General features: G+C 43.1%; 1 protein-coding gene and 1 long non-coding RNA gene across 4 annotated transcripts in view; one reads left to right on the top strand and one right to left on the bottom strand.

Moving 5' to 3' along the window:
* Positions 1 to 979, bottom strand: part of GHITM (growth hormone inducible transmembrane protein) — a 14965-nt gene extending 13986 nt beyond the window's left edge. The window contains exon 1 of one of the 3 annotated variants that reach the window (XM_017520826.2): positions 842 to 979. The gene's annotated coding sequence lies outside the window, so the exon portion shown is untranslated. Of the gene's footprint in view, positions 1 to 599 lie in introns of all 3 variants that reach the window. The other 2 variants (XM_017520827.2, XM_017520829.2) reach the window with 2 other exon arrangements.
* On the top strand, positions 933 to 16767 carry LOC119469844. Its single transcript, XR_005198693.1, has 3 exons — positions 933 to 973; positions 15359 to 15464; positions 16732 to 16767. It is a non-coding gene; the product is annotated as an uncharacterized LOC119469844 (long non-coding RNA).

Raw genomic sequence — 16767 nt, 5'->3', positions numbered from 1 at the left:
GGTCTTACTTTGCTCCTAATGATTCTACCTCTAGGAATAATAGGACCAAAATATATGTTTTGACGAACACTCCAAAAGCTAAGAACTATTGCTTTAAGATACCTGAGTATCCTCCTAGCTCTACAACCGAACTATGAAGAGTCTTAATGCTCGGCACCTGGCCTATGGGAAAACACTCAGCCCTTCTAGAACTTTCATGCCATTACATCATCTCAACCTACAGCTGTCCTGTAACTTCCTTGGTACTCAACTCACTGGTTGGGATCGAAGAGGTCCAGCTCAGAGTGACCCCTATGTGGCGTAACAGCCCAGAGTGGGAATTCCCGTTTCGAACACGTTAGAAATGACCTTGTGAGGTAGATAGATCTCTAAGACTCAGATACCAAATGGGGAAAATGCTACCGACCCTAACCTAAGGGCTTAGGCCTCTGTGAGCATTGATGAGTTTGGGTGCCTGGTCCCCGAGAAAGTTCACCCAGACCGCTAGACTCGGTGAGAACCCGGCAGCAACAATCCACCTCAACGCAAAACCCCTCTGCCCCTTCCCCAGGGGCCGCTATCAGCGCAGTTACGGCCTGGCCGCAAGAATGACTCAGCACCTTGTTGCCCGGGGAGAGAAGCACAGGAACAGTGAGCCCTTGCCCGCCCGACTCGGACTTGTGGCCGCCGCCCTCTCCACCGGGTCACCCACAGGACCGCGACACAGGCGCGCAGGCCAGCCCTGACGCAGCTAGCAGCATCGCCGCTTCCAGCCCTACCCAGCCGCACCCAACGGTCCCGTAAAGCCAGCTGTAAGGAGCACCCGGCATCCCGGGCGCCCGACGGCCAGCGGGAGCAGTACCTTGGTCCTCCGTCACCTCTGCCGCGCAGTTTCCCTTGCGGGCCGGCGAAACCCGCAGTCCTCCACCTCCCCGGTCCTCTGCACGCTCCTTACGCCCCGAACGCGCACCGTTCCTCCGGCGTACTGCGTGAGGTAAATAGTACGAGCAGCCAATCACCGGCAGACCTTGGTCGGAAAGGCGGGCACAGTGGTAGAGGCGGGGTTCCGGTTTGCAGAGGCGGGGTTCCGAGTTGGTGGTGCGGGTCAGTTAAGGATTGTTGTTGGGAACGTCATAGTCAGCGTCCATTTTAAGTGTGGGCAAGGGAGTCGTCTCCGCCATATTGGTTCTGGACAGCGGAGCTCTGTTTTGCTTTTCTTTTAGCCTTTTCACTCACCGCAGATATGAGAATTATGTAAAAATTGAAAGAAAGTAGTGTTTGATTTGAAAATTATTTAGTTGCCCCATTTTTTTCTTTTCGAAGGCCTTTTTGTGCCTTAATGTATTGTGAGATAAATACCGTTCCAAATGCGGCTGCTTCCGACCGGAGTCTACCGGTTTGGGTCTCACGTTAAAGGTTAGATGGTGAAATCCAGAAAAGATTTTTTTTCTAGACTGTTTTTTCATTGCTTTGTGACTTTGCCGTGCACATTTGTAATTGGCCTGATAACAGCCGCCTCTGCTTCGCACCGGGGTTGCTCTGAGGACCAAGATGTTTCCGTTGCCCGTAATTTGATAGGTGAAGAGCTAGTTCTGGCGCGAGGGAGTTACTTTTTTTTTTTTTTTCACTCTCCCTCTGTTTCAGCAAATATTGAAGGCTCAACTTGGTACCAGGCTCTGTTCTGGAAATACATACAAATGAATCAAACACGTGCTACCACTATTTTGGCAAAAAAAAGTCCTTGCCCTGTGGTTTTACTTTTTGGTGGAGACAGAACATAGAAAAAATACCTTCGCTGTGATAACTTTTTTTTTTTTGAGACAGAGTCTTGCTCTGTCATCCAGGCTGGAATGCAGTGGCACGATCTCGGCTCACTGCAACCTCCGCCTCCCGGGTTCAAGAGATCCTCCTGCTTCAGCCTCCCGAGTAGTTGGGATTACGGGGGCACGCCACCACCCCCAGCTAGGTTTTAGATTTTTAAGTGGAGACCCGGTCTCGCCATTTTGGTAAGGCTGGTCTCGAACTGCTGACTTCAGGTGATCTGCCTGCCTCTGCCAAAGTGCTGGGACTACAGGCCTCCCAAAGTGCTGAGGTTACAGGCATAAGCCACTATGCCCAGTAGGTGGTAGCTATTAATACTGCTAAGAAAAAGCAGAGTAAAACCCTGGAGGGATGCTATTTTAGATAAGGTGATTAACATGCAAAATTCATGAACCTTTATCTCCTAAGCAGTAGTTAATTGTGATTTATGATTCCTAATCATGTAACCTTAACAAAAGACTTGCTTTCTGTATGGATGATAAAAGAGTGTGGCAGCAACACAATTCTTATCTCTTTAAGCTGAAATGGCAGGAAAACACTAGAGAAATCTCACTTATGAAACTGAACAGATCAAGCATGATCAATTTAATCTTTCTTTTGATCTATGCCCAATTTGATTAGCTAGCAAACAGGTTTTCTGTTTGGCTTCTTCCCTGCTAGTCTTTTTTTCTGGAGCTTCTGTTATCAGCAAAGAGAAAGGATTTACAACAAAGTAATGGAATAAAAAATCTTGTCGTTAATGACTCCAGATTTCTTCAAGATTCATATTAAAGCTTATTTTCTCCATATTGAAAGAAAAATTCCTGATTTCATATTTTCCTTTCTCAAGTAAAGGGCCCGTGTTGTTTACACAGGTGTCAGATATTTCGAGGCAGGGGAGGAACCTGGTCACATCGTTGGGAAAGATATGCTCTTGCAGGAGTGTTGGAAGGGAGAGGTTCCATGGACCAGAAGACCAATTAGGAATTTATTATAGTTGTTCAAGCAAAAGGCAATAAAGGCTGGAATCAAGCCAGTAGAAAGACACAGAGGGGTTTATGACAGATATATTGCTGAAGTGGAGTTTGCAGGATTGAATGATCTATCAAATATAGCTCATAAGAATGACGGAGGCTCCCTGAGTAATCCTTCTGACTTGGATGGTTAATTATATCATTACTTTATCAATAGGATACAGGGAGAGATACAAATGAGGGGAAATACATACATAAAACTTAATTTGAAGTGTTAAATTGTTAAGCTCTCTGCTTCTAAGGTCTTAGAGCATAGGAGAGAGTAAAGGACAAGATGGGAGTGGTGGCACATGCATGTAGTCCCAGTTAGTGGGGAGGCAGCCCAGGAGCTTAAGGCCAGCCTGGGCAACATAGGATGACCCTGTCTTTAAAAATAAATAAGTAAATAAAAAAGAAAAGACATGATTCGTAAATCCCAATACTATATATATGTCAGTTTTTTTTTATTTTGAGATGGAGTCTCACTCTGTTGCCCAGGCTGGAGTGCAGTGGCTCAATATTGGCTCACTGCAACCTCTGCCTTCCGGGTTCAAGCGATTCTCCTGTCTTAAGTAGCTGGGACTACAGGTGCATGCTACCACGCACGGCTAATTTTTTGTATTTTCAGTAGAGATGGGGTTTCATGTGTTAGCCAGCATAGTCTCGATCTCCTGACTTCGTGATCCGCCTGCCTCGGCCTCCAAAAGTGCTGGGATCACAGGTATGAGCCACCACACCTGGCCTAGGTTAAGGTTTCTATTGCAGGCTGCCGCTGAGTTCCTTATTCTCCACTTACTGGCTAAGTGGGATGTGCTGCATTATAGTGAAGAAAACTAAGAGCCAAGAAAAAAAGAGAAAATATTTTATTTATTTATTTATTTTAATTTTTTTTTTTTTTTGAGACAGAGTTTCCCTCTTGTTACCCAGGCCAGAGTGCAATGGCTCTATCTCGGCTCACCGCAACCCCTGCCTCCTGGGTTCAAGCAATTCTTCTGCTTCAGCCTCGCGAGTAGCTGGGACTACAGGCATGGACCACCATGCCCAGCTAATTTTTGTATTTTTAGTAGAGACATGGTTTCACCATGTTGACTAGGATGGTCTGGATCTCTTGACCTCGTGATCCACCTGCTTCGGCCTCCCAAAGTGCTGGGATTATAGGTGTGAGCCACCGCGCCCTGCCTGAAAATATTTTATTTACTTTCAGTTAAAATAAATGCTCTTACCCTGCCCCACTACGCTTTCCCATCAGAAGATGTGGCGTGAGTGAAAGAGAGTTGGAAAGGGAGTAGAGCTTTCACCTCTGCCCTCCCTGACGAAGTCTCCCAACAAAGGGAAGGTGCTTCTTCCTGAAAGATGGCAGATTTTTCTGAATGTAGGGACCAACTGACACCTGCTTCTCATGTGGTTGCTAAGTGGCAGACAGCAGAGCAGATAGGAACGGGACAAGATCTTCTCTGTCTTTGCCTTGTTTTCCCCTGGAATCCCCACGGCCTAGATAAACACAAGAACATGGTTGTGGGCACATATCTGCTTGCCTGCACCCTTTGAGATGCTGCTCAGTAGTGAGGTGACACTAGAAGTATGCATGGGTGAGATGCCCAGATGGGCACCAACAGACAATTTAGTGTACAACAAGGCAGAGCCATCTGACTCTGCTTGTCTGCTTGGGGGAAAGATCAAACTGCCGACCTCAACAGTTATATCCTGCCAGCCTCAGAAAGGCAGTGAAGCCATGGGGACGGCTATGTCTAGATTATCCTCAACAGCAGCTGCATGACAATGCACTGACCAAGAGGTAGAGTGGAGGGACAGAGAACCTACACTGCTCCCCTCCTGTTTAATGTAAATATTTCTAATCTAGGTAAGGCCCAGGATCAGAGAAAAAGCTTTGAACTCCAATGTGACTGATGGTGATAAATCCTGAAACTGACAGATAAATGTCAGACTGTTCTGAGCTTGCAGAATGGAATAAATAGGCTGTCTGCTCTAAACTGACTGGGGCCTTGAAAGTGACATCGATGGCAGTTTAAAGAAAAATGTAGCTCAATTTTGCATTCACCTAACTGACAATTTCCCAATATATACCCCTCACATATATACAAGTATTTGCTGTAAGTGGGCCGAAGGACAAGGTCATTGATGGGGTAGTATCTGTGGAGGGACAGACGTTGGCAGAAAATTGAGAATAGTGTCATGCTTTCTGGTCAGGATTCCAAGAGGAAACCAACATTCAGAAATTGCAGTAGCTTTTCTTAAGAAAAATGTATTAGGCTGTTCTTGCACTGTTATTTCTTTGTTATTATAAAGAAATACCCGAGGCTGGGTATTTTAAAAGAGGTTTAATTGGCTCATGGTTCTGCAGGCTATATAGGAAGCATAGTGGCATCAGCTTCTGGGGAGGCCTCAGGAAGCTTCCTATCATGGCAAAAGGCAAAGAGGGGCAGGTACAGCACAAAGCAAAAGAGACAGTTGTCAGGAGGGGCCACAAACTTTTAAATGACCAGATCTCCCTGAGAACTCACTATCTCACGGACAGCACCAAGGGGATGGTGCTAAACCATTCATGAGAGATCCACTCCCATGACCCACTCACGTCTTTCCAGGCCACTCCTCCAATAACGGGGATTACATTTCAATGTGAGATTTGGGTGGGGACAAATATACAACTATATCAAAAACATGGCAAGGTAAATGGTAGATCTGGGTCTAGAACATGCATTCTCTCAATGGAGGCAAAAACTGGTGCTTGAGGGATAAAAATATTGTTTTAAATATATAATGCATGGATATGCAGACAGCACATGTGCCAGCATAGCTGTGACATTAAGATGTCAAGGGGAAGGGAATTAGGCAAAAATATCTGAAATGAATTCTTAGGGAGGCAATCATAAAAAAAGACTGAGGAACATTGGCCTAGAATATAGGACTTCTGTGATTCCCTCTGATGGCAGGCACATCAGAAAAATTTTTGGTGTTACCATCTGTGGTTCTATCAATGAGTTGTTATTTGAGGTGGTTTTGTGATCTCGAAGGAAATGAAAATATTTCACCCCAAAATATATTTTCCTGACATTGTTCAAGATGACTATTCAGAAAGGCTGGAAATAAAATAATAGCTAAAGAGCTGTCTTTTGTGGGAGAGATTAGCATTTGTAGAAAAAGTCTACATTAATAAAGCCCTGCATTTCCTGAGGGTCTTCCCTTGTCTGATCTAGGTAAGTCTGAGAGTCTGACACTTTAAAGGTTTGAAAGAAACATTTACCATCTATCTCTCTGAAGGCTACTACCAGTGAGGTTACATCTACATAACAGGATTGCTGTTGCTAGCCAAGCCTCCTCTTCTTTCTCTCCCATAACCTGTCTTGCCGCTCTAACCTGACTTAGCACCATAATCTATTTTTGGCTATACTCTGAGCCCCCATTCTTGCTGTAACCTGGAGATGGCATATAAGCTTTTGTACCCCATTGTGGGTTTGGGGTTATCACTCTGTGATTTCCCTCATGTATGTTAATAGGCTTGTACGTCTTTTCTTTTTATTAATCTGCCTTTTGTCAGCTTATTTTTCAGCAAAACTTTACAGGGTGAAGGGAGAATCTTCCCTTGGCCCCTACAACCTCTTGATAAATATTCCATAAATATATCCTTTGTGCTTCAGTATCATATTTCTGACTGCATTAGGACATCTCTGTCTAACATAACTGAAACCAAATTGTAGCCCAGAATCTGAAATGGATTAGAAAGTATTTATTACTGGGAAATACCTTAAACTTTAAGGATAGGAAATGCAGCCAGGTATTATAAATACCCAAGAACTGGAAAGTCTGGAAACACAATCCCTGTATCAGCCTTGATCTAATCAGAGAATTTGGACTATTAATATTATGGAATATGGAGTATATGAGAGAAATAAAACCTTATGTAATTATGGCAGAATCTGAGGAAGTAAAGATCCAAAATGCATCAGAGAAAAGTCACTGACAAGACCTGGTGCTTTCCAGGTTGACAGTCAGAAAGGTGAGCTGGATGTGGAGTGAGAACAGGCAAGGATGACTTGGAAACTGCTAGCACCTCTGAGTCTTTCCCTTATGCCCTTGATCAATGATGATCAATAGTGAGCATCATCTACTCAGCCTTCCTTCTGCCTCCTAAATCTTATCAAGTTTCCCTTACAGCCGACCCTAACTCTGAATCATGTAGGGAGGGATTTTTTTCTTTATCGATCCTGTTTTGTATCTTTTTTGCTGTATAAATTATACCCCTGAGTATAATGGCTTCTGAATCCTGTGAGTCTTTCTAGTGAATCTTCAAATCTGGAGTCCATCTTGAAAACCACTGATACAGTAAGACATCACATCAACCTGATTATTGAGAGAGTCCTCTAGTAGGCATATACATGGTGCTCAAATATGTCCATGTCCTGAGCCACTTCTCTCCCAGATCACCTTAACACCAGTCTTGTTTTTCCAAAATCTTACCAGTTGGCCAATCTTTTAGCCATGGTCCAAGAGTCAGTGTAGACCTGTATTTTAGTCCATATCTCCTTTAGTGGAAATTGAACTTCCAAATGGTCCTTTCCCCTAAGCTCTACCCACTGGAAAGACTTATTTTCATCACTGTCTTTTAAGGCTGTCCCTGAGTTACGGCTGTAATATAGCAACATGCAGACCCAGCTGTAGGTTAGGCTCATGCTTATGCTCTTAGGTTAACTGGTCATAGAAAGCGCTCCATGAAATTATAGATTTGGGTTGAGAAAAAGGTGGCAAAGCAATAACAAAAGGCACCATGAGAGACTCAGGCATTTCCATAAGCAGTTATTTGTATCCTCAAAACCTGCTTGAGGCTGTTCCTGTAAATACTAGCTCCATTAACAAAGGAATAATGGTGAGAATGTCCAATATTATTGATTTGGAGGATCAGGCAACACCCAGTTTATGATCCTGGTCCTGAAATCAGTCGGTTTCCCTTGGCCATGTACTCATGACCACTGCTGCCTTACCAAACAGGTACCACCTTTTTGCCTGGGCAACCAGACACCACAATTGTCTCCCAATTAATTTCTCTGGACCTACACTTCATCCCTTGTCACTACCAGTAACAATTTGGGTAATTATGATGGCACCACATGTCTGGAAGAGGTGATCTGTCCTCTAATCAAATATGTGAGCAATTTTAGAGTCCTATTTTGGGGGTTTGCCTCCTGACAAACCACTTATTTTATTAGCATCTGGTAGGAAACAGATGGTACATCAGAAAGAGACAATTGAAGAATGTCACTTGATCTTAGCCAAAAGGCCACGAAGTGATGACAATTGAAGAATGTCTCACAAAGTCACTATTGACAAATGTGTATATTGGGATAACAGAAACAACAAGGGATAGTAAAGCACCCTGGAATTAGCAGCAATGGGAAGCTGTTACCATGTTGGTCCTAGAGGAACAAGGGGTGAGAATAGTTAGTGGATCCTGGCAAGAACTGCAGGCATAGAAGGATCACCAAGCATGTGTCATAGCCACCATTCAAACATGGCCTGGCAGGATGGGAACCACAGGGGTAAATATCCCAACATCTCACCCTCTAATTTCCTCCCAATGGCTGAACCCAACTCTACCACTGAAGGAGCTAGGATAATAGTTTCCAAGGGTCAGCCTCTCAGGGCCCAGGGTAGGGTGGAGAAGCAGATCTCAAGTTTCTTATCTGCTGTGAACTGAATTGTGTCCCCCTGAAAACTCATATATTGAAACCTTAACCCCCAATGTGACTGAGTTTGGAGATGGGGTATCCAAGGATATAATTAAGGTTAAATGAGATCGTAAGGGTGGGGTTTGATCCAATAGAACTGGTGTCCTTATCAGAAGATGAAGAGAAACCAGAGATCTCTCTCTGTCTCTGCCATGTAAAGACACAGTGAGAACTTGGCCTTCTATAAGCCAGGAAAAGACCCTTCACCAGAAACCAACCTCGCTGGCACCTTGATCTTGGACTTCTAGCTTCCCAAACTGTGAGAAAATAAATGTATATTGTTTAAATCATCCAGTGTGTGGTATTTTGTTACAGCAGCGAGCAGACTAATGCGTCATCTATAAGATGAAGACTGTAACATGTGTCTCATGAGATTTGTATGATGATTACATAAAGTTACATGGATTCTAAGCACAGTAGATGCATAATAATTAATACTTTTTATTACTTTTATTATTGGTATTCAGAGTTAAACAACCAGAGGGTTAAACAACCCTTCTCTCTGTTTTTTTTTAATAGCTTCAATTATCTTTCTTGAGGTGAATAATATAGATTGTTATATATTATAGATACTATGCATTCTAGGATACCTTCTTTTTTTTTTTTGAGACGGAGTTTAGCTCTTGTTACCCAGGCTGGAGTGCAATGGCGCGATCTCGGCTCACCGCAACCTCTGCCTCCTGGGTTCAGGCAATTCTCCTGCCTCAACCTCCTGAGTAGCTGAGATTACAGGCACACGCCACCATGCCCAGCTAATGTTTTGTATTTTTAGTAGAGACGGGGTTTCACCATGTTGACCAGGATGGTCTCGATCTCTTGGCCTCGTGATCCACCCGCCTCGGCCTCCCAAAGTCCTGGGATTACAGGCTTGAGCCACTGCGCCTGGCCATAGGATACCTTCTTATATTCTATTTGTAATCTGCATTTGTTAATGTCTCACATTTTCCAGCCTCTGTATCATGTTGGATTAGCGTCTCACTTTAGTAGTTTATAATGTCTTCCTTACCAGTTTATAACAGATGGTTCTGAGCTCATGACTCTGTAAATATAGATTATATACTTATTTTTGGAGTGAATTCCTTTGTATCAGTCCCTGATGAAAAGTCCCCACACCCAGGCCTGGCTTATCACTGCCCATTCCCACTTGATGTGGGAGCTGTCACAGGCTGAACTTCAGGGCCAGGTGGCCTGGGTTCCAGGAGGCCTCTCCTGCCCTTCCTGTGCAGTGAAGCAACTACCCAACTGATTAGGATCAAGTCCCAGCTCTGCCCACACTGACTGTGGGGCCTCAGGCAGCTCACTTAACCTCTCAGCCTGTTACCTCACCTGTAAAATGGGATAATCCCTACCTAGCCAAGCTGTGAGGAAGCTTGGATAAAATTGTACATATCAAGTATGAAGCTTACCTGCCATGTTTGAAAATGTTCTTGTCAAATAGCAGCCCCAACACTATTTTCATTTTTATCTTTTGTGATTTACACCTTGCCTTGCTTGCCTTCTTAGTACATAAATGCTTATGGGTGGAAAGCATTGATTTTATATTACATTATATGTCAGTTTTAAGCATCAAGCACACTGATAATTTTAAGAAAATGGATCTTTTTAGTTAAAAAATTTTCATATTTTAGCACTAGGCTTCTTGAGATTTATTGGAATGGTAAGTGTGCATGTAATAAAGCACTGTCATCTGGACATTTCAGTTCTGAGCCACCTGATCAGAGATGCACAAGTGTGGGAACTGGATCTTTTTGTTTTTTTTGAAACAGATTCTGGGTCTGTTGCCCAGGCTGGAGGGTAGTGGTGTGATCTTGGCTCATTGCAGCCTCTGCCTTTCAGATTCAAGTGATTCTCCTGCTTCAGTGTCCTGAGTAGCTGGGACTACAGGTGCCCAGTACCACAACTGGCTAATTTTGTATTTTTAGTACAGATGAGGTTTCACCATGTTGGCCAGGCTGGTCTTGAACTCCTGACCTCAGGTGATCTGCCTGCCTCGGCCTCCTAAAGTGCTGGAATTATAGGCATGAGCTAACATCCCTAGCCTGTGTGGATCTTTAAAACATGGATAATAGTAGCTGGGAGCAGTGACTCATGCTACAAATCCCAGATACACAGGAGGCTGAGTCAGGAGGATTGCTTGAGGCCAGGAGTTCAAGGCCAGTCTGGGCAACATAATGAGACCCCATCTCTACAAAAAATAAAAAGGATAATAATGATGAGTTTGTTAGCTAATAGGTTATACCATTTTAGCAATAATACAGCAAGTAGGCCAAGAGTAGTTTAATTTTAGCTATAGATGATTGAGTTCCACTACAGGAAGACGTTACTAGTATGTTGGTCATTTTGCCTTTAATGTATTGTGCACTCTTCTAAGATGGTCTCAGAGGCTTGCATTTCCCCTGTTGTCCATTTTTACAAGAATTTAAATAGCTTTAATGATTTAACCAGGGACAGGGCTTTTTGTGCTTTGGTGGGCAAAAAGGGCCACTGAATTAAGGATGTTCAAGAGAGGAATTATAATATGGACCACATGTCTAGGCTCAGTCAGAATGGAGGAGAGAAGGATGAGGGAAAGTAAAAACCGGTTTGATAAGTAGATTGGACATTTTTGAATTTGTATAATTGTTTGAGCTGGTGATTTCAATGAAATAAGATTGTAGTAAAAACAAAAATCCGATGTCTGAAATTCAGATTTTGGAAGAAGTGTAGTTGTTGGTAATGGCAAGATCTTGGGTATGACCAAAGGATAGGTGAGTGAGGTACAGTAGAGGAAGAGGTAATTATAGAGGACAAATAGCTAAGAGGTCTAGGTGTTGGATGGATCTTCAGATGGACACTGAAGCAGAGAATGGTGACACAGTGAGGGTGGAAGGAAAAGCTGAGCATGGCCAGCACAATATTGGCCCCCTAAAGATGCTGTAATCCTAGGAACCTGTAAATGTTACCTTACACAGCAAAAGGTACTTTGCATGTATAATTAAGTTAAAGATTTTCAGATAGGGGAGTTTATCTTGCCTTTACCTGGAAGGAGGAGAGGGAATTTCATCACAAGGATCTTAATAAGAATGAGGCAAGGGAGTGCGGTGGCCCATGCCTGTAATCCCAGCACTTTGGGAGACTAAGGTGGGTGGATTGCCTGAGGTCAGGAGTTTGAGACCAGCCTGGTTAACATGGTGAAACGCTGTCTCTACTAAAAATACAAAAATTAGCTCGGCATGGTGGCGCACATCTGTAGTCCCAGCTACTCAGGAGGCTGAGGCAGAAGAATCACTTGAACCTGAGAGGCAGAGGTTGCAGTGAGCCAAGATCATGCCACTGCATTTCAGCCTGGGTGACAGAGTGAGACGTCATCTCAAAAAAACAAAAAACAGAAAACAAAACAACAGAAAAAGAATGAGGTAATAGGGTTAGAGTTAGAGAAGGAGATGTGACCATGGAGGCAGAGGTTGAAGTGATGTGGGGTCTTGGGCCAAGGAATGTGGGCAGCCTCTAGGAGTGAGAAAGGCATAGAAATGATTCTCCTCCTCCAGAAGATAGTACCTCCAGAAAAAACACAGCCTGGCTGAAACCATTTTAGACTCCAGAACTGTAAGAGAACACCTTTATATTGTTTTAAGTCACCAAGTTTGTCATAATTTGTCTCAGCAGCAGTATAGCAGGTATTATTATAGAATCATCAGGATGGAGATGGATGGTAGCAAGGATGGCATGGGGTGGTAGGTGACATAACTAAGGAGAGTGTGACGGACCCCTGCACTGAAATGTTACTGGGGTTGTAGAAGGAGGAAGGAACTTTCCTGTTTAGTCCCAGGGGTCATGGTGGAAGACTTGAGAAGGGTGGAAGATTAGTCAGATTAGGAGAGCCATAGAACTATGGTAATAGAGATCCTGGGGAGTTTGGGTTTCTGGTTGTATCTGGATAAACAAGGGAGAGAGGTAAAAGCCCTGAGGGTCTTTTAGCTCTGAGTACTGTAGTTTTATTTACTGTAGTCCCTGTTTATCTGTGGATTTACTTTCCAAGGTTACAGTTATTTGAGGTCAACCACAGTCTAAGCATATTAAATGGAAAATTACAGAAATCAGTAATTTATACTTTTCTTTTTCTTTTTAAGAGATGGGGGTCTTGCTACATTGCTCAGGCTGGAGTGCAGGGGTATTCACAGGTGCGATCATAGCACACTACAGCCTCAAACCCTTGGCCTCAAGTCATCCTCCCACCTCAGTCCTCTCAAGTAGGGACTATAGGTGCATGGCACTGCACTTGGTAACAATTCATAAATTTTAAATTGGGTGCCATTTTGGGTAGCATAATGATATCTCAAGCTGTCCTACTATGTTTGCCTGGGACGTGAATCTTCCCTTTGTTCAGCATATTCGTGTTATAAATGCCCTCTGCCCATTAGTCACTTAGTAAGTGTCTAGGTTTTCAGATTGACTGTCACAGTACCTCAGTGCTTGTGTTCAAGTAACCCTTATTTTACTTTATGATGGCCCCAAAGCACAAGAGTAGTGAAGCTGGCACATTGTTATAATTGATCTATTTTATTAATAGTTATTATTGTTAATCTCTTACTGTCCCTAATTTATGAAAAGTTTATCATTGATATGTATGTATAGGTAAAACCATTCTGTATACAGGTTTTGGTACTACCCACAGTTTTAGGCATCCACTGGGGGTCTTGGAACATGTCCTCCTGAGGATCGGCGGGGGGAGTCTAGTAGATTTACTCAGGACATATTTATTAAACAGCCACCCTGAGGAAGCTCTGATATGGAAATGAGTGGTTTAGGGGCCAAAAGGTAAGCAAGTGTGTCCTTCTGGGAACCCCAGGAATTAGAGGTGCTCCAAGCTTCTTCTTTCTCTTCTGGAGGCAAAGCAGTGTGACAGGCTGGGCGGGTAGAGGGCAGATGAGAAGAAATGGATGTTGATGGGAATTATGTCTTGCTTGGAAGAGGTAGCTTGGGATTTCAACTTTTCTCAGGCAGTTTTATGGACCAGGGAAAAGACAAGCAACCTAAAAATGGAAGAAGAATCAGACTGGCATCAGATTTCTTATCGACAGCATAGGATGCTAAAAGTCAGTGTAGCAATACCTTCAAAACTTTCAAGGAATAGAACTGAGAACCTAGAATTGTACAACAAGCAAGAATACAAGTAGGCATGCCAGTCCTTGGCCTCTGTGGGATAATATGAAATATACCTATTTGATCTTTGTCCCTCATTCCTGTCATAGAGCTCCTGAAACACCTAGAATTTCCCGAGTAACAGGAGTATCTTTTGTTACGCTTAGTGAGCCCCTGTGATGACTCCTCAGTTTATGCTAATGAGATGAGTTAGGATAGGGCCAGTCACCGTAAAGACCAAGTGATTAGAGGACTAGAGAGTTAGAGCTTTTAGCTCTACCTACCAGTGTCTGGAAAGGGCAGAGATGGGGGTGGGAGTTGGGGAGGGTGGAGATCAAGCTCTATGAAAACTCTTGAGCAAGACTTGATGGGCTTCCTGGCTGTGGAACAAACACATGGAGGTTGCTGAACACGTGGAGGTGCTGGTGAGGGAGGATGTGGGAGCTTTGCCCCCACCCACCATACACTATGTATCTCTTCATCCGGCTGTTCATCTGCATTCCCTATAATATCCTTTATAACAGACCAGTAAACGGAAGTTAAGTGTTTCCCTGAGTTCTGTGAGTCCCTTAGCAAGTTATCAAACCCAAGGTGGGAGGGTTGTGGGAAACCCAATTTACAGCTGGTCAGTCAGAAGTATCTGTTCCGGGGAGATAGTATCATAATTGAATTGAATTATAGGACACTCAGTTGGTATTGAAAGAAAGCAAAATATTTCCTCCCCCAATATTGAGAATTGTTAAGTTAAAGGAAAACACTGCATCAGCATCTATCTGCCTCGTGGCAGGACATAGATCTTTCCTTACTGGGGACAGCACTTGTTTATCAGCTCAGAGAAAGTACCAGCAGTTACCAGAGGAATCAGGAACAGACTTTACCATCTTTCCACATTTTCTTTTCTTTTAAAAGACTAGAACTGCTCTCTTTTTTGTCTTGTCACAATGTAGGATTTATGGCTCTTTGTTAACATATGTACTATTTAAGCGAGGTCCCTAAGCCACTGCCTTGAGAGTGAAATACTTCTGGACTGAGGCTTGTTAATCAACAAGCAGAAGTTCATTAACAAGCACAGGTTAATAAACTTCTGTTTGTTTTTCTTTTGTTAAGCTGACTTTTGTTTTCAGGAGAGTGTCTCAACTAAGAACCTAAAAAGAGAATTGTTTTCTCCCCTACGATTTGGCAATCCAGCCAGGAGAAACAGAGACACTCCGTGGCAGGCCGGGTTCCCATTACCAACCAGAGTGGCCAGTTTCCAGTAACCCGTTACTATAAATCTGATGAATGCATGTTAAACATTAAAGAACTGGAGAAACTGGGGCCTGAGTATAAGGGGCGGAATGAAAAAAACAAACTCATTAAGACCCCACCGGGGTTTTCTCAGACCCTAAAATCTGATTGAACGATAACAGCATTCTTACATATACACCTCGTACCATGGCCCACTTAAGACTAAGAAACTTTCCAAAGCTCTAGAGAAAACGTTCCAGACCACAGACCCTAGTTAAAGATTAGATACAGATGGAATGAAACGCTCCTGCTCGTAGTGCACTCCCACACGTTGGCATAGAACTTAAAATGTACCTAAGTACTGGAGCAAAACCTGGAACTTTGAGTTGGCCTGGTGAGTTTCCCTGATCTTCTCCTTATAACCAGTTGCAGAAATAAACTCCCTTCTTACCCAGTCTGTCTGCATCTTGTTATTAGATCACGAGAACAAGCAGCCAAATCTCATTCCTCCAGGAACAACTCCACTCACTCTAGGACCTATGGATACACTCCTGGAAGGACTGGCAAATGCCGGCAGAAAAAGGTAAGCTTTCTTCCTTGTCCTTTTCTTTCCAGGTTCAGATTGATGCCCCCCACCCCAAATATATATTATGTATGTAATTAGTTCTTCAAATCTGTGTGACCCGTGTGGATTTGTAGGTACCTACTTGGTTATTGGGATCTTTAGTTTGCTAACTATGGTCTTTGTTTTCTAACCCTGTCTCTTTGTGTGGTTTGTCGTAAGGAGGAACATCATAATACAATTCTTCTTTGTTTCTGGAGACCTGTGGCTTTGTAACCAGCAAATTTATTCTCTAGTCTCTGCCACCCTGTGGGCATACGTTCCTGGGCTTCTGTCACGCAGCCAGCTGAGAGTCCAGCTGAGGGACCGAGATGTCTGTCCAAATGTGCTGGCTCTTGGGAATTTGTCTTAATTGCCTCAACCTGCATTGCCTTGCTAATAATGAGGGTCTTTCTTAGGCCATCTTTGGAAGAACTTCAGATCTCAAAAGAGATTGCATTTTTCCACCCTCTTTGGGGACATAATTCTTGTGTCTGGTTATAAGCCATAAAAAGCCTACTGGTTTTAAGTCACAGTTAAAGTAGGTATACCTTTGGGAATTTAGGCTTTTGTATCTAAAAGTATTTTTCTTTTTCTTTTTTGAAGAAAGCCCCCTCAGTTCCTTGGAGATGTAAATCTTACCATGTCTTTGAAATGTTAACATCCAGGGAATTAGCTAAGCAGCATTCCTTCTGAGATCTGATTTAAAACAAGAGTTAATTTAAGAAAGGAAAAGCCAAGAAACAGGAATGTTTGCTCTTTTTCCAGCTAAAATCTGATAAAAATACCTTTTAAAGAATTCTATAGTCAAAAGTTGACTTAATTAAAAGCTGACACTTAGACATCTATGCATACATATATATTCTTAAGGCCTCTTTCTCTCTCTGGAAAAGCTTCTCAGTAGACTAAATTCCTGTCTTCTTAAATCCTTGCCAACCATATGTGCTTCCTCTGTCTGTTTCTCTTCCTCCTAACATAATTTTTGCCTTAAAGACTTGTTCTTCCATTTACTTCTGTCTGTCCTTCTTTCCTCTTGCCACCCTCAATGCCACATGAGGTGACCTAAAGAAGATTTCTAAAAGCTCTGGTACCCCTTGAGAAAACAGAAAGAGCTCCACAGAATCTTCTTTTTGAGGAGAACTTCAGTTTTTCCTCATAGAATCCCAGGGTTTGTGAGTGGTCAGGTTCCTCTCAGGTCTAAAGCTCCACTGTCTTTTACATTGAACTCCTCCATCTCGTTGGCTTTTAGGTATACACGTATGTGTGATGGTTAATATTGAGTGTC

The sequence above is a fragment of the Cebus imitator genome, unplaced genomic scaffold (genome assembly GCF_001604975.1).
Source record: "Cebus imitator isolate Cc_AM_T3 unplaced genomic scaffold, Cebus_imitator-1.0 Scaffold886, whole genome shotgun sequence".
NCBI lineage: Eukaryota > Metazoa > Chordata > Mammalia > Primates > Cebidae > Cebus > Cebus imitator.
Note: the sequence above shows the minus strand (reverse complement) of the source record. Positions and strands in the feature narration are given on the sequence as shown.